The sequence below is a fragment of the Eulemur rufifrons genome, chromosome 29, assembly GCF_041146395.1.
Source record: "Eulemur rufifrons isolate Redbay chromosome 29, OSU_ERuf_1, whole genome shotgun sequence".
In the NCBI taxonomy this organism is placed as follows: domain Eukaryota; kingdom Metazoa; phylum Chordata; class Mammalia; order Primates; family Lemuridae; genus Eulemur; species Eulemur rufifrons.
Window position 1 is genome coordinate 35,341,212 of NC_091011.1, and position 26,197 is coordinate 35,367,408.

Sequence of the window (26,197 nt, forward strand, 5' to 3'; positions counted from 1 at the left end):
ACCTATGTATACATATATTTATCTATTACGTGTGTGTGTTTTTCAGATTTTCCTCTGTCACAAAAGTTGTCTTATAAAATATGCTTGTACTTTTTAAATTGAAACTGACATTTAAAGCATGGCATTCAGCATTTGATTATTATCATTGTTTCATGATATTCAGGAGCTCAGTGTTGGCCAGAATGATCTTATTGTGATAATCACAAACCAAATCTTTGCTCTTATCTCTGTCTCATATCTAGATTGTTTTTCGATTCATGCTTCACTACTAAAGGAAGTTCATTTAGGGGCTTCTGTGATTAATAGAAAATTATAAAAATAAACTGGAGAAATGTTTGAAAAATATTAAGTAATAATACTGGCCAGTCCAACACTTAATACACATGTATGTCTTTCATTTCTCACAAGCATATAAGAGCATTATTATGTTGAGTAACATAATTTTGTAGCATTTAGCTTTAAAACTATTTAGGACTAAAAAACTAGGCAGAGTTTACACACTGGAAAGCCCTCCAGCTGGGTTTGGCCCACAGATCTGTTTTGTCATATCTGTATTAAACATATGAAATCATTACATTTGAAAATCAGGAAATTTTATTTTCAAAAATGCAGCTATCGAGCAATGAGGGGCCTTTTTCTTACAAGGTAAATACTCTTGACCGAGGAGTAGCTCCCCCTTTGTAGGGGGAGCGCACAGATTTTCCACAGGCTCCACTGCTCCTTAGGGTATCACACTCTGCCTTCTGGTTTCTGTAGCCATTCACATTTATGACCATTATAGTTTATTTGTTATGCCTGGCTGAGAAATTTATAGTTTAGCACAAGGAGAAAATGAAGAGAAATGGGTGAGTAACCATCAAAAATATGAGAGAAACCACTCAAATAGTATAAAATTGTTTTCTCTATAATTTTATATAATTCCCCAGTAGTGGAATAGGTACTGATGGTACCTATGGTCTGATATTTAAGGGAAAGGAAGATCTTCCTTAACTACTGGATGAAGCAAATTGTAAAGGTGTGACTGCCTTTAAAATACAAATCCCTGGGCTGGGGAACATCTGAAGTTGTATTATTTATTTCCACCTTGAGATCATTTAGTTGTTTTAGGCATCATTCCGTTCAACTGTTTATTTCACAGAGGACACAGTACTGCAGAGAGAGTGATTTTGACAAGGACACACAGCTCCTCGGTTGAAGAGTTAAAGCTAAAATTTAGACTCTAACATATTTTGCCTTCTCCCTATCAAACTATCTCCTGAACAGTTAATATTATTTACTAAGTCAATATTGTTCAGTTTCTTAATCCAGTGAGCCACTAATGGACATAAATATTTCATGCTCCACCATTTTTTAATTTGCATTTTGCATCTCCATTTAATGGGGTACCCTTTCCATGATTAATAGTTACCATGTTATGATATCCTCACCAGTTGTAGTAACCAGATAATGCCCCTTCCCAAGATATCTATATCTGAATCCCCATAATCTGTAAATATGTTACCCTACATGGCAAAAGAGAATTCAGGTTGAAGATGAAATCTAGGTTGTTAACTCATGTGAACGTAAATAGATTATCCTCGGTTGAGTGGGTGGGCCCAGTAGTCACAAGGGTTCACAAAAGTGAAAGTAGAGGCCAGGAGGAGAGTCAGGGGGAACTGTGAGTATGGAAGAGTGGTCAGAGGCGCAGCTTTGCCAGCATTGTAATTGGAGGGAAGAATTGTGAATTGTGCTGCTATAAACATTCAAGTGCAAATGTCTATTATAGAGTGTCTTTTTTTCCTTCAGGTAGATGCCCAGTAGTGGGATTGCTAAATCAAATGGTAGTTCTACTTTTAGTTCTTTGAGGTATCTCCATGTTACTTTCCACAGAGGTTGAACTAGTTTGCAGTCCCACCAGCAGTAGGTGAGAGTTCCTCTCTCTCTACATCCATGCCAACATTTGTTGTTTTGGGACTTTTTGAAAAAACCATTCTCACTGGAGTTAAGTGATATTTCATTGTGGTTTTGACTTGCATTTCCCTGATGATTAGAGACATTGAGCATTTCTTCATATGTTTCTTGGCCATTAGTCTGTCTTCTTTTGAAAAGTTTCTGTTCATGTCGTTTGCACACTTTTTAATGGGGGTATTTGATTTTTTCTTACTGATTTTCCTGTGTTTTATATAGATTCTAGTTGTTAGCCTTTTTGTCAGATATATAGCATGCAAATATTTTCTCCCGTTCTGTAGGTTGTCAGGTTGCCTATTCGCTCTAATGATAGTTTTTTTGGCTGTGCAGAAGCTTTTTATGTGGAAACAACCCAAATGCCCATCAGAGCATGAGTGGATTAATAAAATGTGGTATATGTATACCATGGAGTACTATTCAGCCACAAAAAACAATGGTGATCTAGCACCTCTTGTATTATCCTGGTTAGAGCTGGAGCCCATTCTACTAAGTGAAGTATCACAAGAATGGAAAAACAAGCACCACATGTACTCACCATCACATTGGTACTAATTGATCAACACTTATGTGCACATATGGAAGTAACATTCATTGGGTCTCGGGGAGGTGGGAGGGGGAGGAGGGGGATGGGTAAATTCACACCTAATAGGTGTAGTATGCAGGGTCTGGGAGGGGCATGCTTGTGGCTCTGACTTGGGTGGTATAAATGCAATAGATGTAACCCAAATGTTTGTACCCCCATAAAAATTTTATAATAAAAATAAAGTAAAATAAAAATTAGAGGCAGGAGCCACCAACTAAGGATTGTGAGAAGCTTTAGAAGCTGGAAAAGGAAAGGAAACAGATTTGTTCCAGAGCCTCCAAAAATGCAGTCCTGCTAACACCTTGATTTTAGCCCAGTGAGATGTGGTTTGCATTCTTTCCTACAAAAATGTAAAGTAATACATTTGTATTGTCTTAAGCTACCAGGTGTGTGGTAATTTGTTACAGCAACAAGAAAAAACTAATATTCCAGCAAAGAAGTTTTAGTTAAAGTTTTCTCTCTGAAATTTTCATGAAAATATTTTTTCAAGATATGAAACTGTATAACTAAACATAATTTTTAGAACAATGCAAACTTCCTATCACTCTCTTCTCCTTTGCTCCCCCTTCCCCTGAGAATCATTTTTCTAACCCATTCCTACACCCACATAGCAGGAAGAGGAGGTCATGGTTAAATAACTGTGTCCTACAGTGTGCCAGGGAGGCAGGCGCTACAATATGAGACCCGTGGTAAAAAGAGCTAATAACGAGGAAAAGGTATCAAATGATAAACTTTCTTGTTCCTGAGTATCCTCACAGTCTCTGTGTAGGTTATTTAGATTTCAAAAATGACATATGAATATATTCTCAGAATAGTAGAGGTGATTTTGCTCACAGTTTATCTAGTGTGTGTAGAAAGGCCATAGCCAGTGCTGGTATAGACTTAAGGACGCATGGGTTCAGGTTTAAGTATATGGATTTTTTTTTTTTTTTTTTTTTTTTTGAGACAGAGTCTCACTCTGTTGTCTGGGCTAGAGTGCCAAGCTCACAGCAACCTCAAACTCCTGCACTCAAGTGATTCTCCTGCCTCAGCCTCTCAAGTAGCTGGGACTACAGGCACTTGCCACCATTACTGGCTAATTTTGTTGTTGTTGTTTCTATTTTTAGTTGCCTGGTTAATTTTTTCTATTTTTAGTAGGGACGGGGTCTTGTTCTTGCTGAGGCTGGTCTCCAACTCCTGACCTCAAGCAATCCTCCCACCTCGGCTTCCCAGAGTGCTAGGATCACAGGCATGAGCCACCATGCTTGGCCTAAGTACATGGATTTTTAAGAATACTATAAGTGGAAGGGATTGAGAAGGAAGTGTAATTGATCAATCTGGGGAATTAGGAGTTGAAATGTGAAAGTTTAGCATGAGAATATTGAAAATTTATAAAGAGAAATGAATCTGAGTGTACATCAATTATGTAAATACATTGCAGAATGTTCTCTCTAATTTGGAAATGCTCTTCTTATAGCAAAAGGGAAATCTGAGTCAATACTCTTCTAGGTTTATTGTTGACATAGTGTTTAGAAAATAACAGCATAAATTTGTGTAGCCCTTTCAGGCCCCTGCAGGGGACCTCCTTAAGAATGGAGAGTATGTTTTCATTGTGATCACTTTGTTCAAACTCTCTCTTCTCCAAGATGCATAATGTTTGTTAGGAAGATTTCTTTTTAATCTGTTGCTTTTGAATAACAGAAAACTGCTGAACCACTTTGCAACCCGCTAAGAGAATGATGCTTTTAAAAACTGTTGGTGAGATTATGGCACCGCCAGACCCCTTTGTAGTCTATGTGGTATCACTGATGAGCACGTTTACAGTCAGGCCTGTGGGCTGGGTGGATGATGTACGCACATTCAAGGAGGGTAGAAGACACTCAAGCCCCAGACACAGAAACTCACATAAGTAGATCTCACAGTAGGCTACTCCTCAGAACACGCCAGATTTGCAAGGATAAGGCTGGAGATACCAACTATCACTACATTTAAATAATTGATAACATCAGCTAAATAGGTCAATAAATCATGACACTCTAAAAAGTATATGTAAATAAATCAGTCCAATAGAAAAATGTAATGTTTGTTTTCTTTTTGTTATCAACCTGTGACTAATAAAACTCATCTCTACACCCTCACCTAGTCATCCTTATGGTTTTCTTTCACTTAACTAGAATCCTTAATATGTTTCAAAGTATCAACCTGACAACAAAATCTACTGAAAAGTTTCTCATACTTAGGTTTTGATTTTTCATTATGTTATTTCTTGGAATCACAGCAAATGCTAATTTCACTATTCATCTTGGTATTCACATTATTAGAACATAACACTTTATATAGCAGTTGCTCGGTGTATGGGTGAAGGAACGGATAAATGAATACATCCATCCTTTCAATTTATTGGCACATTTTCTGGCTTAACCAGAAGAAATATGTAAAGCTGCTGCTTCCCTAGCTGGTCTCAGTTTTACCCTCAGCTTCTCACAGTGTAATTACCCCAAGATCAAGGTGGTTCTGGAATTGAAAGGTCAATATTTTTCAACATGGCCTTTAAATGTTAGCCAACTATGTAATCTAGTGCTCATTCAAAGAAATCAAATTCTTTTCCTGCACAGCAGGGAAATAAAATTGAGAAAAGGTATGTTGGTCTTCAAATGTCAATTTCTAAGGTATTCATAAAGATTTATGCATCATGTCCCTCATGGAGGCTGATATTTTAGAGCCTACCTCCCTATACCCCCATTCCTTCCACCTTGTGGAAGATGTTTATTAAGTCCTTGGTGCTGCAATTCTTACTTTTGAGTATCTGCACATAAAATCAGCTGGGGATTTTGTTAAATATGTTGCTTATCAAGCAGTACCCCTAGAAATTCAGATGCAGAAGGCTTTGGGTTGCACGTTGTTTGTAAAAATTGCAGGTGAATGTCACAGGTTACATCCAAGGCCATGCTTTGAAAAATGTTGCCTTAGATTGCTTGGTATGTTTATATTGTTGTTTAGTTGTACAAACATCAATGAATGGCCAAGCAATCTAATATATGAAGCAATCTGCTACCATCCAGTTGTCCATGTTCTCATACCTCTCCTCTGCCTCAAACCAGGCAATTGTGCTCTAATCTAACAAAGTCAGGCTTCTGAAGAAACCTAGGGGAGATAAGATTAGAATTATAGCAAAGGTCCCGTAATTCTCCTCTGGTGGAGGTAGGACATTGCTTTGGAAAAAGGCCAAGGTTTCGTTTCTGGGGGTGAGATAGCAGATCTGGGCTGGCCTTAGACAATTATGTATCTTTGGTGTCCTTACCACTTTCTTTCAAATACTCTCTCTTCCATCCTCCATTGACAGTGCCCTGTCTGCCAAGGTTTCCCCACCATCACACACCTCAAGCCTGTCCTAAGTCTCATGGATCTCCACACCTTTCCTGACTCCCTCTTCCCATCAAAACACTTCTTCCAGCAGCAGATAATTCAAAAGGCAAATTAATTGTTATAGAGTACAAATGGAAGTTAATAAAGGTTGGTGAACCCAAGTATTCAACCTGGAGCTTCATCTTCAACAGTAAGCATGGCTTAAGTATCTACTCAGACATGGGTTCTGTGCTAGTTCAAAGGGGTTAGGTGGCAGAAGGATTTTTCTGCTCACAGGGTGAACATAATGGTATGAATTTCAGTGTGAATCATTTTATTTTTCAGCTTTATTGCAGTATAAAAGACAAAAATTGTATATACTTAAAACGTACAATGTGATGTTTTGGTATACATATACATTGTGAAATGATTACCACAATTAAGCTAATTAACATATCTATCACCTCACAAACGTGTGTGCATAAGAATACTTAATATCTACTCATTTAGCAAAATATTAAGTATATACTATATTATTATTAACTATAGTCACCATGGTATACTTTAGGTCTCTAGAACCTTTATGCAAGTTTGTATCTTTGACTAACATCTTGTCCCTCACACTCCCAACCATTGACAACCACCCTTCTACTCTCTGTTTCTATGAGTTTGACTTTTTTGATTCCACATTTAAATGAGATCGTCTTTCTATGTCTGGCTTATTTCACTTAACATAATGTTCTCCAGGTTCATCCATGTTGTTGCAAATGGCAGGATTTCCTTTTTCTTTTTAGGTTTAATAATATTCAACTGTATATATATGCACAAACCATATTCATCTATTGACAGACACTTGGGTTATTTCTATATCTTGGCTATTGTAAATAATGCTACAATGAACATGGGAGTGCAGATGTCTTTTTGAGATAGGGATTTTATTTCCTTTGAATATATACCCAGAAGTGAGGTTGCTGGATCATATGACAGTTCTATATTTAATTTTTGAGGAACCTCCAGTATGAATCTTTTAAACTGAAAAAGTGAATTTGAGCATCTGATAGGATAGGTATGCCTTGTGACTAAATCCTGCTATGTTTTATACATATTTTTGCTTCATCCTTTGGGCTGTAAGTCCTTTGAGGCCATTTAGACCTCACACACAGCTGATCTTCCATGCATTAGAAATTAATTCTGTAGTTTCATGCAAAAAGAAACATTTAAAATTTTTTTGAGGTAACAAACATTTTGGGTGCATATCTATCTGCATAAACTATTTTCTATCGTATACAACACTCAGTTTTGGATGTCATGGGCAATAACGTATATAATGGCAAAGCAAAAATAGCCATTTTTTGTTTGTAATTTCATGGATTATTAATAATGCATTCTTATTTTGTTATCCCCAAATATTTTTTAAATGGCTTCTTAAGACTATTGTTTTTCACTTGTTCAGTAGCTATTCTTTTTCTTTTTTTTTTTTTTTTTTTTTTTTGAGATAGAGTCTCACTCTGTTGCCCGGGCTAGAGTGCCATGGCATCAGCCTAGCTCACAGCAACCTCAAACTCCTGGGCTCAAGCAATCCTACTGCCTCAGCCTCCCAAGTAGCTGGGACTACAGGCATGCACCACCATGCCCGGCTAATCTTTTCTATATATTTTTAGTTGTCTGGTTAATTTCTTTCTATTTTTAGTAGAGACAGGGTCTCGCTCTTGCTCAGGCTGGTCTCGAATTCCTGACCTCGAGCTATCCTCCCTCCTTGGCCTCCCAGAGTGCTAGGATTACAGGCGTGAGCCACCGTGCCTGGCCTCAGTAGTTATTCTTATGCTTAGATTTTTTAAAAATATACTGTAAGGATAGGCAAAGTTGGAAGGGGAATAAACTCTTCTCAGGTTCTTCATGAGGCCTAAGAAGTACACATTACAAAGAGTGGGATTTGGAATAAACACAACTTCCTAAAAACAATGATACCAAGATAGAAACAGTAGCTTTCTTGAGGGAGTGAAACAGATAAAGCATGAGCTGACTGACTCTAAGCTTTCTGGATCACAGACAAGGCAACCTATAAAGCCCCTTCTTCCCATTCAGCACAGCAAGAATCCTGAAGCTCAAAATGCATTGAAGTGTGCAGGGAAGTTGCTGAACGTTCTATTTTTAAAATGCCCACTAGAGGGAGTATAACATCATAAATATTTCCTTTTATTTGTTGCCTTACTCCGGGTAAACCAGCAGGAAAGCAAGATTCAAGTGCAAATACCTAGAATTTATTTTCATACTCTCTCTAATGTTTTTTTCATTCAAATCTTATTGAATATTCTGATAATAAAAGAAAAACGGTACTAAGGAAAATTAGTGTAGTAAATAGTATGTAATATTAATATTTTTATTTTTAAATGTGAAGAATTTAGAATTTAAAATCATGTATGGAAATAAATACAGATCAATTATTTGCACCTAACAATGTAAAGCATCTTGGGATGTGAGTATGCTTCACCAAATTTTTTAAGGGCTATCGTTATTGTTGTTTTATTTACCCTGGATATAATTAATATATTTACCTGTTAGTCTGTCATTTTCTGTTACAGTGTTCCCAGACATTTCAAATAAACTATTCCACTGAGCAACAGTTTTGGTTATATAATAGCAAAATCAAACGTTTAATTGTTAAGTTTAAAAAAAAAAACAATCTGCTACCTGCTTTAGGAAAAATAAAAATGGGTACTTCTCAAGGGTAAAAAGCTCTACCAATTCTAGAATGGGTGGTCTGAATTTTAACTCGTTTTCTTTCATATTTCCATTAAAATTTTATATGTTTGTCCTGGTTTCTGTAAATAATTTGAAATATGGTCAAATTCTGACATAGGTCTCCAAGTTCTATTTTGGATTGTACTTTTTATGTTTGACTATTTAGAGAAAAACTAAAAATAATTTCTATAATCTATTTTGAAACATTGAGCAATGAAACACTATTTAAAATGTATAAAAGTGAACTCTTTATTAAAAATTATGGTATTAACTTTACATGGTAAAATACATTTTAAATTTGAATTACATAATTTTCATCAAGAAAAAGCACATGTGGGTTATTTCAAATTTATTTTGAATAAAACAATCTTAATTTCTTAACAGCTTAACTATTTAAGAACCATTTTCTAACTGAATTCTTTTTTTAGTTACCTATTGTTCGCATCAATGTCCACAAAAGAGTTTTTCCCTAGTTCCTCCAGTTCACTGAAAATCGTTTTTTCTATTTAAATGAAAATATTATCTCTCTCTTTCCCATTGCACTAACTCAAACACACACCTTTGCAAGTGATTTGTCAAAGTGGAAACAGCTAATTTATTTTGCTTGTATGTTGTCTGTTAATAAGTGATTGGGGTAGGACTGATTCCTTGACCTGCTTTTTACCTCCTTTCTTACATCTGCCAATGTTTCTGGAACCAGGTCGGCTCCGCCATCACTTCCATTTGTAAGTAAAACCGTATCTCCAACCTACCTCAAAAGCCAGGCTTTGTCATCATACTTTATTCATGTTTAGAAAAGTTCAATATGAAATTAATGCATACTGGTTGTAAACAACCAAAAATATGTAAACGGTACTGAAGGATAAAAATTAAAAGTAAATATCCAAAGCAAACAATTCTTGTGGAAAAAATTAAAAAAAAACAAAAAATTAAACATAAACAAATATGTTTTCTCCTTCCCATAGACATCGTCATCTCTCTGTGCAGTTTGAATTTTTTCAGATATTTTCTAGAATGTGCAATCCTGTGTATACATACACATTATACGTGCATATCTATTTCCTTTTTTGTACCAAAATGGAGTCATATGAAAAATATTCTTCAGTGACTTGCCTTTTCTACTACAAATGTATTTTTAAGATGTTTCTGTGTCAGTACATACAAGATTACTTCATTTTTTTATAGTTGCATAAAATCTCCTATTTTATTTAGACCCTAGTTTCTTACTAATAGACATTTATATTGTTTCCAGTATTTCCAGTATTTATATTATTTCCAGTATATCAAATAGTGCTGCAATGCAGAAACTTGAATAAATATCTTTGGGATCTGGTGTATTTCCTACATTTTTATAAATAAAATCCTACAGGTAACTGAATATATAGCTAGCTTGTTATTGTTTACATTTTATTCATGGCGTATTTCCACAAAGCTTTTCAGATGTTAGTATTTTATGTTTTTCAGTATCTCTGAAAGATATTTATTTTTATCAATAAAACATGTTGGTTGCCAACAATCAGATTTCAAAACAAAAATGCTAATTTCTCTGAATGTATCTTTACTAGAAAGTGAAAGAGAATCATTTGCCTCAATAATTCAGGTGGAAATAAAAGATTGGAGGGAAAAACATTCCCTCACTGGAACTACCAGAATCACTGTAACTTTAGATCAGTTTTATCGATTAGGAGATTAATTATTGTATGTTAAAATTTTTGTTGATATTTAAATGGCAAGCATTGAGTGGTTAGGTAAAAATGTAATAGGCACACACTCTGCATTACTCTGGAGTAATTAAAAGCAACAAATTAGATGCAGGCAAAATAACATGAATATATCATTAGGACACTGTTGAATGAATAAAAGTAAGAAACAGAATGAATCAAAGTCTTTATAAATCAACTTGTATTGATTTTTAGGTAGTAGATCAATGCGCTTTACATTAAAATACACACAAAACACTATGTATTATACAAGAATTCGTAGCAATTCAAGGATATCAAATGCACTAGAATGGTTCCAGAGGGAAAAGTGAATGGTATTGGGGAATAGACATAAAAGACAATCTCAGAAAATAAAACACAAAGAAAAAGCATTTAGACGGTGTTCTCAAGGTTTTTTGGACACTTAAGTGTCTTTTTGTAGAAATGAATGGTTCATGTCCTATGAATGCTTTCTAAATTGTCTTGTCCTGAGAAAATTTAATTTTCTGTCAAGTTGACATTTGTTGAAATGGTCAAGGAAAAAAATGCAATGCTAATATTCTTCAAATGCAGAGATCGGCATTAGTACCTAGCTATATCCCTGTAGAAATGAATGATAATATATTTTGAAGACAAATATAGTTGGGAGTTACACATATTCTGGGTCCATCTGGGATATTGTTCAAGATGGTTAAATTTTTGGAAATAGAGGTTTGTGATTGTATTAAAGCTTCCTAATTACATGATCTTAAAGTAGGAGCATCAGAACAGCCCAGGTAGCTATGCGTTTGAACCCTCCTTCCAGGCTATCTGAAGAGATATTCCAGGAGCTAAGGGCTGAGCCTGAGAGTGGGTAAAACCTCCTAAAGGGCAAGGCCCAGAGCTAACAGGAAGTAAAGCCTGAACCCTGAGTGACTGATAAAAACCCACATCTAGAACTTATATAGCACTTACTTTTGTGTCAGGCACAATTCTAAGCACTTTACACAATAATCCTTCAATCTTCACAACAAAACTGTAGATGAGGAAAACAAGCAACAGAGAAGTTAAGTAATTTGCTGAAGCTCAACCTATTAGTAAATGGTGAAGCTGAAATTAAAATCCAAAAAGACTGCTAAAGAGTCTATGTTCTTGCCCAATGTTGCCTCTTTGAAGAGGACTCGGGGAGGCTGGGGGTGAGCTAATCAGTAAAACTTGCTTGACATGTTAGGTTCCAGTGGTCTTGCAGAGGCATCATTGCAGGATTGAATCTAAGGGTCTGCATGGAAGGCCTGGCAATCTGTGGCTGGTAGGGTCAGGAAAAAGGAGTGGGGAGAAATTCCTGGATGTGCCATTCTCTGGAGGCAGGAGTTCTGAGAGCCCTTCAGTCTATTTATATATTACCAAGGTTTCAATCCATTGCATTACTGGAGCCATAGAGCAGATTTCAGAATAATAAGGTTAACAGCGCAGGGGCAGCCAAATCAGGATTCTTGAAACGTGAAACTCTTTGTTTTGGTGAGGTTGGCAGCCCTCTCCCTGTCTCCTTTCTGGATGAATAAAAAACTCCAAACATCATGAGCCGGATGTTTGAATGTTTTTAAACCTTGTAATTTTGTAAATTGTCTGTTCCTGGCCCCTTCCCCACACTCCCACCCCAGCCGAATGTTACAATGTTCTTCGTTTCTGTTGACTTTCGATTGAAGAAAGTGTGGTTTGAGTTTGTTTTCTCAGCAAGGTGACGGCAAAAGAATATTTATGGTGTTGAAGACTTTTAATTTTCTCTCTGACATCTAGGATGCATAGTATATTTAAAATCCTACTCTCCGGGATATCTCCCTTCTGCTGAGATAATAAAATTGATCAGATGTTTTGAGGTTAAATAAACTGTTGTAATAATCTGGCAGCTGCCTGCTGGTTGCGGTTTTCAAAAGCAATTACTCACTCTGGAGTCAACTTTGAACTCTATATTTTAATTGAAAAAGCTAATTGTAGGCCTATTGCTCCTGATTTAGCATTTGATTTGGCAGATTAGGAAGTAAAAAGGCTTGTGGAGGGGAGGGAAGGGGAGGGGAGAGGAAGAGAAAGTAAGCAGAAGTGTTGCTGAGCTCTAATTCCTGTTTATATGCGAGTGTTTTCACACACGGTACATGGTATGCTAGCTGGAGAAAACGCAGTTGGATGAAAAAGTCTCTGAGGCATCCATCTGAGGCTGGGCTGCAAAATCTTGATTTTTGGCTTATTTGCTTTCTCTCGCACACACGCACAGCAGACAGATGCCACAAACGCTACCTAGTTAACTTTAATTCAAATCTGAAATTTCAGTTAAGTATTTTTAAGAATATTATAAAACCATGATTATATCTGATCAGGAGCTTATTTCTTAAAATCTTGGAGATGCTAATAGGTTAATAGGTAGAAATGGCCCTTCACTTTCACTAAACACGTCTAACCATTTCACTAAAATTCAGCAAGATATAGGAATTGTTCATATGCATGTCCTAAAAAAAAAAAAAAATCAAGCTTCTGTTGGAATCATTAAGATTCTTCTTAATGATTAGGGAAAAAAAAATAGCTACACCCAAATTTTCCATCCAGAACAATGAGTAGCACCCTTCAAATGGCCAGAAAATAGCTGTCAGAACTGAACTCAGAAGTGTACTTGTATTTCTGCAATTTAGTTCCTACCTAAAAACAAATGTAGTACTTTCAGGTTTACTTAGCATAGCAGAGATGACACTGTGCATCTCAGAGATATGCATTCATTAAATTTAAAAAATATAGATGTGTATGTACCTGTGTGACTTCTTTGGATTTTGTGCTCTAAGATCAAGGCAAACTGTGCTTGGGAATTTCCTGTGAATCTGATAAAATGTTAAGAGTCTAAATTAGAGCTGAAGCGAAAGGCGTGAATATATAAAATGGTAGTTACATATCATTTGGAAATCTAAATTATTTTTAAACTTTTTGTGGAATGCAGCATTGGCTCATCACATTTCTGTTGATATTTTCATTGACTTCATACATATAATTTAATCTGTATGCATCGGCTTTCTGATCTGTAAAAACAAGATAAATAGTCTTCCCACACACTTTGCACTCAAAGCTCAAAGCTCCTCTGTTGAAACGATAAGCAGGGTTATAACATAAGAATCTGTGTCTGGCTTCAGACTCCAACGTCTTCTTTATTAACAAAGAGCAGCTGAGATTGGTGTTTCAGTATCAAATCTGAAGATATTATAGTTAATGAAAAAATGAATGTCTGTGTTGATGTTATGAGAATTATTCTGAAATATATATATCAGTGGAAGTGAACCATTCTCGTGATCCCAATATTTATAGAGGCCATCAAGTAAAAATGACTTGTAAACAATGAGAGGAAGAGACCTGAAGATATGAAGACTTCAATTAAAAACATTTAGTTTTTTCAAAATATTTTTAAAAAATCTATATATGTAATTTTTACTCATAGGTCTCTACTTCTAGAAAATTCATTGGCTTAGAATGTGGGAAGAAAAATGACTTCTGTGGTGAGATATTAAAAACTTGATTTTTTTCTTTGGGAGGAAGTCAAAGAAAAAGTTAAGATTTTTAGATACTATTACTGGTGGCAGAATTTAGACACAATTGATGAAAATGTTAGTTGTGGAAAATCTTCAGATTTGAAGAAAGGAAAGGAAAAATATTTAGTTACACAATAGTTTTTTTTAAAAATGTTATAAAATTATGGAGGAAAATAGGGCTTTGCCCTCTGATGGTCTTAGAGTATACAAATGATATGTTTGAAATGACAATTCTAGAATCTGAATTTCAAAAGCAAAACCAGGTCAAAAAAACCCACTAGTATGATAATGTAATACTTGGTCCCCAACCCCTGGACCACAGACCAGCACTAGTCTGGTCCATGGCCTGTTAGGAACAGGGCTGCACAGCAGAAGGTGAGCGGTGGGCCAGCGCCTCCTGTCAGATCAGCAGCAGCATTAGATTCTCATGGGAGTTGAACCCTACTGTAAACTGCACATGTGAGGGATCCAGGTTGCGGGCTCCTTATGAGAATCTAATGCCTGATGATCTGAGGTGGAGCTGAGATGGTGATGCTAGCTCTGGGGAGCAGCTGCAAATAGAAATTATCATTAGCAGAGAGGTTTGACTGCACAATAACTGTAATGTGCTTAAATCATCCTGAAACCATTGTTTCCCCAGCCCCCATCCGTGGAAAAATTGTCTTCCATGAAACTGGTCCCTGGTGCCAAAAATGTTGGGGACCGCTAGTGTAATAGTAGTTTCAGAATGCTGGCTCTGGTGTATTGCTTAGTTTTGACCGTGGACAAATTATAAAATCCTTGTAAATCTCAGTTTCCTCACCCATAAAACACAAGGACAACAATAGTACCTATCTTTTGTGGTTATGGTTAAGATGAAACGAGGTCCTATTAACTAATATAAAACTGCCCAGTATGTAGTAGCTGCTATTATTCCATTACACAGTATCTATGTTTTTATAAGTAATGATAACTTAATTTCCTCAAAATTGTCACAACGGAATTTTAGAAATCAAAACACAAAGTCACATTTGACATGAAAAATGAAACTTCAATTTTTAGAAAAGTTAAGAACTGATATAAATCCAAAATTTATATTTAGGGTATGGATAGATTATAGTTGTTTAAGCTTCTAGAAAAAGAAAAGTGAGGGTTGAAAAGAAATTGTAGTTTTAGGAATTCTTAAACCCCATTAACAAACATACACTATTATGATCAAATTATTAAACAGAAAAAATACAGGTAGGAATAACGTCTTGAGGTTAACTGCCATGTTATTTCTATACAACGTATCTGGATTTTAGATCTAATTAGTGAGAAACTTATTCCTTTTTAAGGAAAATGAAAGAAAGTAGCAAAATTGCACTATTGATAGAAATGAAACTTTTACATATACTAATAATTATTGGCGTTTTGTTATAGTTAAATCCCCTACTCTAAATTTCTACCTATCCTTTTCTACCTCTTAGCATCCAGACATTTCAATATCTCACTAGCAATTCTCTAATGTTACCTGAATTTTTCCCCACTAAAAAGATATATGTGTGTGTGTGTGTCCCTTGAGAGATTCCACAGAATGGCGTGCAGGTCACTAGCTACTACCTGCAGTAGGATCAGGTTCACTGAGAGTGCTAGCCAAAGCAGAGGCATGACTCCTCGTGTCTCGGGTTACTTGGTCCATCTGCTCTCTGCTCTGGTGGAGGTTTGGTTCTGAAGACTGCGTTTTGCTTTGCAGACATACACTTGAGTCTTATTGGGATAATTTGCTGCAAAGAAACTCTGGCTACTGCTCAGGTGAAACAGCTTTCTTTCCATAAGGTTTCACTTTACTGGAGGTGAGATCCAAAAACTGCTTTTTAATGGGAGAAGAAGGATTTCTCCAAGATGACTTGCTAGGATTTCTTTGTTCAATCTATTTTCTTTCATTTCGAGTTGATTGAAGGACATCAGATAGGATTCTTGTTTCACCCTGCATGCTTCTTGTCAACTATCTTGCCTTTCACAGTCTGACTACACAGGGACGTTTACAGCCTTCCACTGGAGTCTGCCAGACCTAGGTGTTATGCGCCATACCTCCAGGGATCATTACCATATGGTATTTTAGGAGAGGACACAGTTCATTTCAATGCAATTCAAATGAGCAGATTTCTTTTCTTTATTACACCATTGCATTTGGCGGCAATCCACCAGAGGCAAAGCCTAACTCTCAAAGGAATGCTCTGCCCACTCTGTCCATTTAACAGGACATTTGGCTCAAAAATCTAGTCGGTTGATCACACATGTGCAACAGATGTGTGAGCATGCGTAGCGAAAATAAAAAATAAAAAATCCCAGCAGTGTACTGTGGGAAATGTAGCAGAACTACTGGAAAACAGGGACACAAAAAAGTCTGGTACTAAAACTTTGATTTTTGTTGTTGGAAGGGCAATGTTTCTTATTAATCTTTCCTTCCTTTCTTAGGAGGGAAAGGTATAGGTTTCCATTATTATTTTGCAGTGATTATTCATGTAACATTGGTGAGGAAACTTGGTTCATTTTCACAGACCTCATCTTTTACAGATATAATTCTAAATATTTTGACCAGACTTTCTTGGGCCCCCGCCTCTCAGGAACTGAGTGCTGGCACACTTCCACTGAAAAAACCACCCATTTACAAGAGAGGATATCAGAAATATACATCCTTTCATCCGTGCCCCACAGGCTTACATGGAAAGAGAGAGGGCCAGCTGTTTTTCTCATGGTGAATAAGGGTTACTTGGGGAAATCTCTCTTCCTGTTTTTATATGGACAACTAAATTGTTGCATAGCCAGTTAATTTTGGTTAGGTCAACAGCACAAGGTTAATTATTGGAACCTTCCTCTTTTTCCTCTGCGAGAGTAAAATATTAATAGGAAATAAAAGAAGAAAATGAAATATAGTGACTTATTCTCAAAGTGCTGTTTATTTAGGAAATATTTTGTTTTTATTATATTTAAAAATATTTTACACTTACTCTTCTTTTTCTTCTAGGAAATAGTGGAACAAGATTTTGAAAAACTAAGTGATATGAACTTAATCAGATTCAGAAAGGATTTTATAATATGTTAACATATTTAGAAAGAAATAGATCACTTTTATTTTATAATGTGAATATGTTTAAAAAGCTAGAACAATTGGATAACCTATGAGATAAATTTGAAATTATGTTTTTCTGCTCTCTGTTGTATCTCAATTTGGCTTGAATTATTTTATATCTTTCTTAACGGTATGTTATGATGTTACACTCTCTTTTTAACCTTGGATTTAATTAACACAACAAAGGGCACATGGACTGATCTCCTTCAATATACTATAGTGTATTTGTATCCAGCTGCATGTTATTATATAATTTCAGAATAAAGCAACAACATCACTGTTGATATATTTCACTTCTGTCCTTTGGATTTGGTCCGCATTACATATGGAAGGAGAAACCCACCCTGCATTGTTATAAGGATGGTTTTTCATTCATATCCTTGTTGCTCTTAATAAACGTCTCAAAGAAAAATATTCTGCAGCAGCCACTCATAAAGAAGCAGAAAATGGCAAAACCACAGCATAGAAGGAAACCTATGTGAAAACAGTGGTTGTGTCTTCCTGGATACAGAAAACAAATAGAGCTTTTGAAAGAGCTTGCCAATATATGCCTGCCAAATAAAATATTGTTTTATGAAGTCAGGAAAAAACTAATTTTAAAGGTTATTGTAGGTTATTTGTGGTCACTTCTGGTGTGCATACACCATGATGTCATCCTGAACTCTTCTCTATTTATACTTCAGTCTTAGAGGTCTTTTGTCTAAGGCTCCATCTCAGCTACCAGAGACATCTTAAATACTCTTATTATTCAATACACATAAAAATCTAGACTGAAAAAAAATTAGAGTAGATGGAAAAAAATCCCAGCCAAGTCCAGACAAGAAATCATTCAGGCAGATCCATCTTCTGAAATCATACCTACGCTGTAGACATCTTCTTGGGACACATTTACCGGAGAACTTCTCGAATGACTGGAAAGTAGCCATGTGTCCAAATGGCTCTACTGGTAAATTATTGCCCTTTGAGTGGGGGTAGATGGGATCTCTGCCAGAGACATCTCTTCTGAGGAAGGGGAGCAAGAAATTCCTTGGGCGGTCCAATTTCTTTCTCCTTCTGGGTGGATGCTGCCTATACCTCCAGGCATCTTTCAATTTGCCTACGTGATCTCTTGCAGCAAATTCTCTTCATCCTTGTAGTGGGGCTGATTTTTTTTTTCTCTATCAATTTTTTTTTTAACTTGGAAAACCCCTCTTTGTTGAGGTAGTTCTCAGTGAACTAGGAAATGTCAAATAAACACTGGTTGAAGACGTACTAGAAGGCCAGGGAGATGTTAACAATTGGAAATGGGGGAAGCTGAGGAGTCTCTTGAGGAAAGAAAACCCCGCCCCCTTCCAGAATTTGGATATTAGAAACAGCATATAGTTTTACTGAAATGTAAAAAAGAATGCATGTTTGTAGTGGAAAAAATCGCAAATTAAAGTTCATATACAGATATCAAGCCGACATCACTTGAATCATGTTTAAATTCATTCATTCATTTAAAAAAATGTTTTTTGAGCATCTTGATGTGCCAGGCATATTGGTGTTAGAGAGCAGAAAAAACTAAGTTATAGAATACAGGAGAAGGCATTAAGTGCTATGGAGAAAAATGAAACAGGGAAGAAGGATATGGAGTGCTGGGATGGTGGAGTTGTAATTTTCAATTAGGTGATCTGGTGTCACTTGGCTAAGAAGATGACATTTAAGCAATGCATAAAGTTGTGGAAGGAGCAAACCATATTGCAAGTTTCAGGAGGGCATTGCAGCAGAGGAAAAGTAAACAAAAGATCCCTGAGCAAAGGAGACACACAGTGGGTTGGGGGAACAGCGTGCCGGCCAGCGTTAGCAGCACATACATTTGTGGACACATGAGCATCAAATGCACACGTGTGCAGGCACATCTCTGCTCTCCATGCATGGAGGTGTTTCAAAATGCCTGAGAGATTTAGAGCAAATGCTTTTTGTCAGTGGACGTGAAGCGGTGCTATTCACAATTCAGATTTAGGTAAACTTTTGAAAATCTGCTCTTTGCATGAGAATGGAAAGTTTCAGCAAACCCAGTGAGTTGAAAAATGATTCTGAAGTCATCGCCCTAAGTCAGCAACTGTCAAGTTACAGCACATACTGATGTGTTTGTGGTTATTTGATCATTATAGTGATTATATTGTGCTAATGTTTTACAGTATATTAAGCACTCCAAAACTATAAACAGATTTTATCATGAGATTGGCAATGATTCCTTACTCGATCCTTTCTTTTTAGGAAGACTAGCCTGTGAAATTATTTCCCCATTTCTCTTTGCATAGCTTTGAAAGCGATATGAAACACAAGATTCATTCAATTTTGAGGAAGTAAAACCATAGAGAATACATAGGCTAGGACATAGGAATATGTGATGAGTCAGCAAACAAGATACAGGAAAATGAAAACTGGGATATTAATTATCCCTTTAGTATAATTCTCTTCTGCGCTGAATACTTGTCCACCAACATGGGATAATTTTCGGAAGGTGTGGTATTGGGTTTCCATGTTCCTGGGTTACAGTGTGCTGGGACTAATCTCTTGAAAAGAAAAAGACAAGACTGAATTAAAACTAGCACTAGGAAGACAAGATTGGAACTCTATTTTCTCCTCTTTTAATGACAGGAGGAAGCGAATACATTTTGGCCCCGTGACGAGATTACACATTCTCTTTGACAACATCTGTAGCAAACTGCCCAATTGAACTCAGCATGTACCAGCCTCCTCACTAGGGGACAGGTTTGCAACTTGTCATTCCTGCTTCTATGTGAAGAGAGGAAAAAGAAAGTGTTTTGTACTCCAAGGTTTTCATCAATTTTAAAGCCTGAAAAAAAAAGACAAACTAAATACACTTTGTGCAAGGTTAACCGTGGACAGAATGGTACTGACTTACCAGGCAAGTCGGATCCCTGCTGGCTCGCCCTATGTCACTGAGTTGATATTGGTTCATTGAATTGAGCCTCAGCCCTGGAGCATTGCATTTCTTTAGATGTGTTCACATTAAGGGGCAGGGCTGTTCAGAGGGCTGGGAAACCATCTGTGCAACCCTGTGGGATCTCTAAATTCCGGTTGTGCTCCGGCTGCAGGTTAGCTCGAATGATTCTAGGGACTCTCCTCCAGGACTGACACTGTCCACTCAGCTCACTTATCATGATGATTATAAAACATTTTACAAGCTATCGATCCTGCAGTTCATTTCTCGGATTTATTTTGGTTTTCTTCATGCAAAGGAAGACAGGTATCATTATCTGCCATGATATGGACAGCATATCTTGACACAGGAATAAAAACAGTACTGGGTGGAAGATGTAAGATGAAGCTGTGGTATCTACTGGTTACAGTACTTGAATGATATAAGTTCTGCATAAGACATTTTATTTTGATGTTGTGTTATTTATCATTCATTTATTATTTCTTCATTTCTTTAGATGAAAGTGGTTCATTCAAATAGGAAAAAGACCACACAATAATGGAGGAATTAGACTGAAACACAACAGTTCTCTGGCCCACTTGTCTTTCTACAAACAGTCCTATTCCAAAGAGGCAGCCAGGTGCTATTTTAAATTTTTTGTGCTGCTACTTATTTCTTCACAACTCCAAATAATATCAGTATAGCTTTATTTTTGTTTTATGAAATATTAACCATGGAGTTTCCAATCTGACAGATGGTGCGATAGCTTATTCACACTACCGTGGATGTGTCGTCTCAACTACTGTTCTCAAATTTGGACAATTACGGTATTATTTCTCTTCCTTTTATTAGTTATATTAATAGTTAAAACTATTAGGTAATTCTTTCTAATTTCATCAAATACAGTGTCTTGCAATTCCCAATGATAAAAATGAGCCTATCCATGCTACTTACTTTCTTCTCTCCCTCTCTTCTCTCCTTCCTTCTCCTAACTTTATTATTAATAGTACCTTTACTTTTATATTTTCAAAATTGATAAGATTTACATTCTGTGCTAGAGTCTTAAGCACAGAATGATCAAAGTTTTATTTACTGGCTTACTGAGTATAATCTTAAAATTTTAAATAATTATCTGTTACGATTATTATAAATAATAATTATACGAGCCAAAAATCATGCTGGGGATATATTCTTTCATTTAATTCTGAAAGGGTCGAATGTTACACTGTGGAACTTGTAAGAAAAAAAGTTCTGGAACAATCTTCATGGGATTATTTTTTTTCTCAGTTCAGCAATAGCTCAATGCTTCACTTTTTTTTTTTTAGTTTATTACTTTTCTGTCCTTTTTTCATTTTCCCTGAAGATTTTACTAACATTTCATTTTCCTGTTGAGAGACTAAAATTATATTTATGTCATATTATTAATCTTTCATCTGTTTATTCATTTTTCTTTCCAGTTACATATTTACATGTTTATTTTAAAAGGACTTCAAAGAACACAGAATTAAATTGATTATAATTCTTGATTTATGACACTCTGTCATTATTGATCCATACTTATAAGGAGCCCTCACAACAATAAGCAAGGATTAGGAGACTAACAAAAGTTATATTTGTTTTCAAATTTTATAAACAGGGCATCATACAGTATGAAATATTTTGAGACTAGCTATTTTCCTTAACATTATGTTTCTAACATTCATGCAATGTTGGTACATGTGGCTTTGGTTAACTTATTTTTACTACAGTATAATATGTAATTCTCCCTTGTATGAATATACTATAATTTGTTATCCTGGTGATATACATTTAATAGTTTCATTGTTTTATATTACAAAGAGTGCTAAAATGAATATTGTTATACACATTTCATGGTTCATACATATAAGAGTTAACTTGAATATGCTCATATCATAAAATTGTTAGGCTATAGAGTATATAGTTATTTGATTTCAAAAGATAATGCCAAAACGTCTTATAGTGTAGTGCAACCAAAAAACACTCCACCAGTAATGCACAAAATATTGTATTTATCCATGTATTTCCCAATGCTTGGTATTCAAAGATTTCTTTATTTTTGTCCTTTGAGTAGGTTCCAAATGGAATCACATTAACAGTTAGAGTTGATTTTGCCTAATTATATTTTTTGCGAGTGGTTTAAAAATATTGGTTTTGTTGAAGTATAGTTGCATAGAGTATAGTCATCAATTTTAAAAGCACGAATTGATGATTTGAAAACGTGTATAGTAATGTAATCACTACCACATCAAGATATAGATAATTCCCATCTCTCTGAAAATTCCATTCTCTCATGCTGCTTTGTCATCAACCCTTTCCCCAATCCAGTCAAAGAGAAAACACTGATCTTTCTGTCACTACAGCTTTATCTTTGCTAAAATTTCATGTACATGGCATCATGAAGTATATAGTGTTCTATGCCTGCCACTTTCACTTATCATAATGCTTTTGAGCTTCAACCATAGTGTTGCATATATTAGTAGCTTATTCTGTCTTATTGCTGAGTAGCATTCCATTACGTAGTTAAAACACAATGTTTTATACATTCAATGATTAGTGAACATTTGGGTTGTTTCAGATTCTTGGCTACTATTCGTAAAGCTGCTATTAGCATTTGTTTACAAATCCTTCTGGAGATCTATGGTTTTATTTTTCTTGAGTAAATACCAAAGAGTGAGACAGCTGGGTGATGTGTCTATGTTTAACTTTATCAGACAGTACCAAACTGTTTTCCAAAGTGGTTGCACCATTTCATATTCCCATCATGCACTCCCATGCATGAGAGTCCCAGCTGCTTCACATCCTCACTGAGAATGTTAATATATGGGCTATGATCAGTCTTTACAATTTTAGCCATTCTGGAGAGTGTATAGTGGTATCTCATTTTGTGTGTGTATATGTGTATATGAAGCATCTGTTCAAATGTTTTTCTTATTTATTATCATGTTGCTTATTTTCTTTATATATTCTGCATAAAAGTATTTTGCTAAATATATGTTCTTCAAATATTTTCTCCAAGTCTGTGGCTTGCCTTTTAATTTTTTTGGCAATGTCTACTAATGAACAAATATTTTAAAGTCCAATTTGTCAATTTTTCTTTAATTGTTTCTGCTTTTGCCTGTCTTCAACTTTTTAACATTTTTTCCTATATTTTATTTAGAAGTTTTATATTTAACTTTTATATCTATAATATTTTTCAAATTAAATTTGTGTGTGGTATGAGTTAAGAGTTAAAGTTAATTTTTCCTGTGTATATATGAGGTCTGTCTGGAAAGTATCCATCCATGTACCATGAAAAATATATTAGCAATGGCTGCATACTTTCTGAACAGGCCTTCATATTATATATTCAATTGTTCCAGCCCATTTTGTTGGAAAGACTACTGTTAAATTAAATTTGGCCTGAGAAAGCCTCCTTACTCGCATACTCGTGTCCTTATAAAGTGCAACCTAACTTAGCATGTAAATATACTGAAAACCTAACTTAGGACTATGCTGGTATAATAGTAGCTGAATCTCAGCTAACTGCAGTAGCCAATCACAAGCGGCAGACTGTTCAAACGGTGTTCAAACAAGCCAAACAGCGAACTGTAACCAATTCAGCTGTTTCAGTACCTCGCTTCCATTTTCTGTATGTCACTTTCCTTTTTCTGCTCATAAAGGTTACCCAACCATGTGGCAGCCCCAGAATTTCTCCAAATGTGTTCTGATTCTGCGAGTTGCCCATTTGTGAATCATTTTTTTTTTCTCATTTAAATTCTGCTAAATTTAATTGGTCAAAAGTTTTTCTTTTAACATTACCCTTTTCCTATTTAATTGTTTTGGCATATTTGTTAAAAATTAACTACATATACATGAGTCCATTTCCAGACTCTTCTCTTCCATCGATCTTATACCAACACTGCATTCATTGTCTTGATTATTGTAGTACTGTAATAAGTATTGAAGTCATGTATTATAAGTCCTCCAACTTTGGTCTTGATTTTCAAAATAGACTATTATAGCCCTTTACAACTTCATATAAATTTAAAAATCAGCTTATTAATTGTTATTTTGAAAAGCCCACTAGAATTTAATTGAGTTGAATTGAATTTAAAGATCAAAGTAGGGAGAACTGATGTCTTGACAATAGTCTTTTGACCTGTGAACATAGTATATCTTTTCATGTATTTAGGTCTTTATTTTTTCATGAAATATTTTGTAGTTTTCAAGGTAGAGTTTTAACATATTTTGTTAAATTTATCCCTAAGTATTCTATTTTATTTGGTCATGTTGTAAATGGTATTGTTTTTAAATTTCAATATCTAATTATTTGTCATCTGTAGAAATACAATAGATTTTTTTGTATATTGATGTTGTATCCTGTAGTCTTCCTATTTTATTTATTAGTTCTAGTAGATTTTTTGAGGTGGAATAGATTCCATAGGATTTCCTACGTAGATGACCAGATGATCTATAAATGAAGACAGCTTTATTTTCTCCTTTTCAATGTGTAAGCATTTTTCTGTGTATACATGTTTGTATGCTTTTATGCCTTATTGCACTGGCTGGAGCTTCCCATAAAATATTAAATAAAATTTGTTTGAGAGAATATTCTTGTCTTTTTTCTCAATCATAGTGAGTAAGCATTAGTCTTTCATTATTTAGTATGATTTTACTTGTAGGTTTGTCATATATGCTTTTCATCAGGACAACGAAGTTCCCCTCTAAGTTGGCTGATAGTTTTTTGCCATGAATTGGCGTTATATTTGTCAAGAACTTTACATCATCAATTGGTGATGAGTCATCAACTGAGATTAAAAAAAAAAACTTGTGGATTTTTTTGCTTTGATATAAACTTTTATAAATATAATTTTTCTATATAAACTTCTGGACGTTCTTCCTTATGCCCTGTGCATTATGAGGTCCTTTTCCTCTAGCTGTATGGCACACTATTTGCAGGTTTGTATAAACTCCGGGAATTATTTGGTCTAGTGATTTCCTAGTTGTTATTTCTGCTGAGTCTAGTTTTATCTCATGTATGTGCAGATCAATATTCCAACAACGGCCGGGCGCCGGTGGCTCACGCCTGTAATCCTAGCACTCTGGGAGGCCGAGGCGGGTGGATTGTTCAAGGTCAGGAGTTCGAGACCAGCCTGAGCGAGACCCCGTCTCTACTAAAAATAGAAAGACATTATATGGACAACTAAAAATCTATATAGAAAAAATTAGCCGGGCATGGTGGCGCATGCCTGTAGTCCCAGCTACTCGGGAGGCTGAGGCAGTAGGATCGCTTAAGCCAAGGAGTCTGAGGTTGCTGTGAGCTAAGGTGACGCCACGGCACTCACTGTAGCCTGGGCAACAAAGTGAGACTCTGTCTCAACAACAACAAAAAAAAAAAAAAAAAAAAATATTCCAACAAATACTTGCTCTCTAGAGCTTTCTGTCTATGAAGCTCTGCCCTCTTGTGTATGCCGTCCCACAAATGCTAGCTCTCTTGGCCTCCCCAAATTCCAATTTCTCTCTTCTCAATTAAGTGACACCACTGGGCTCTGCATGGGTTTCCCTCTCATTGTGTTGACAATCATGTCTCTCCTCATTAGTTCTCCTTTTCTTTAAGATAAAAAATCTGTATCGCCTACTGTATAATGTCTGAAAACTATAATTTCATATATTTTGCCAATTTTATATTTCATTCAGGTAGGATAATAAAGCTGATTCCTGATACTCTAATATGGCCAGAAGCAAAAGTCAGCTGCTGTGTTATTTTCTTTTAATTACTGAAGAAGTGAAACTTTATTATTTTCTAATCTGATTTATTTTAGTCTTTTGCTCTTTACTCCTAAATAAGTTCTTTCTTTGAATTTTGGTTAGAAAAAATATGTTAATTTTTATTGATTTATTTGAGACATTGAAGGCCTGATTTTACTGTGTTAATTCTGCTGGTTCTAGATTTCATACATGTTTTGTAATTTTGTTTATGAATTCATATTTCTTGGAAGCTTGTCTGGTATTTCCTTAAGGTCTTGGTTTAATATTGGTGTCCCTCAAAAAGGATATCAAAGTTGTTTCTGTCTATGCAATTGTGACCAATCTAGGAACACTTCAAAATAAATTCATGGCTTAAAAATTTTCAAACATTCTAGGGAGTAAAGCATTGGTTTGCATAACTCATTGAGAACCTATTTGTATTCACAAGTTCTTAGAAGAGTTCATTGTTTCTTTCACCAATGCCAAGTTTCAAGATAAGAAATTTTTTTCATTTTATCACTAGCGCAGAGATATGGGTGGGGGCGGAAGGTGGAGGAGTAGAATAAGGGTAGGAAAGTAGGAGATTGTAGAGAACAGAGCTTAGCT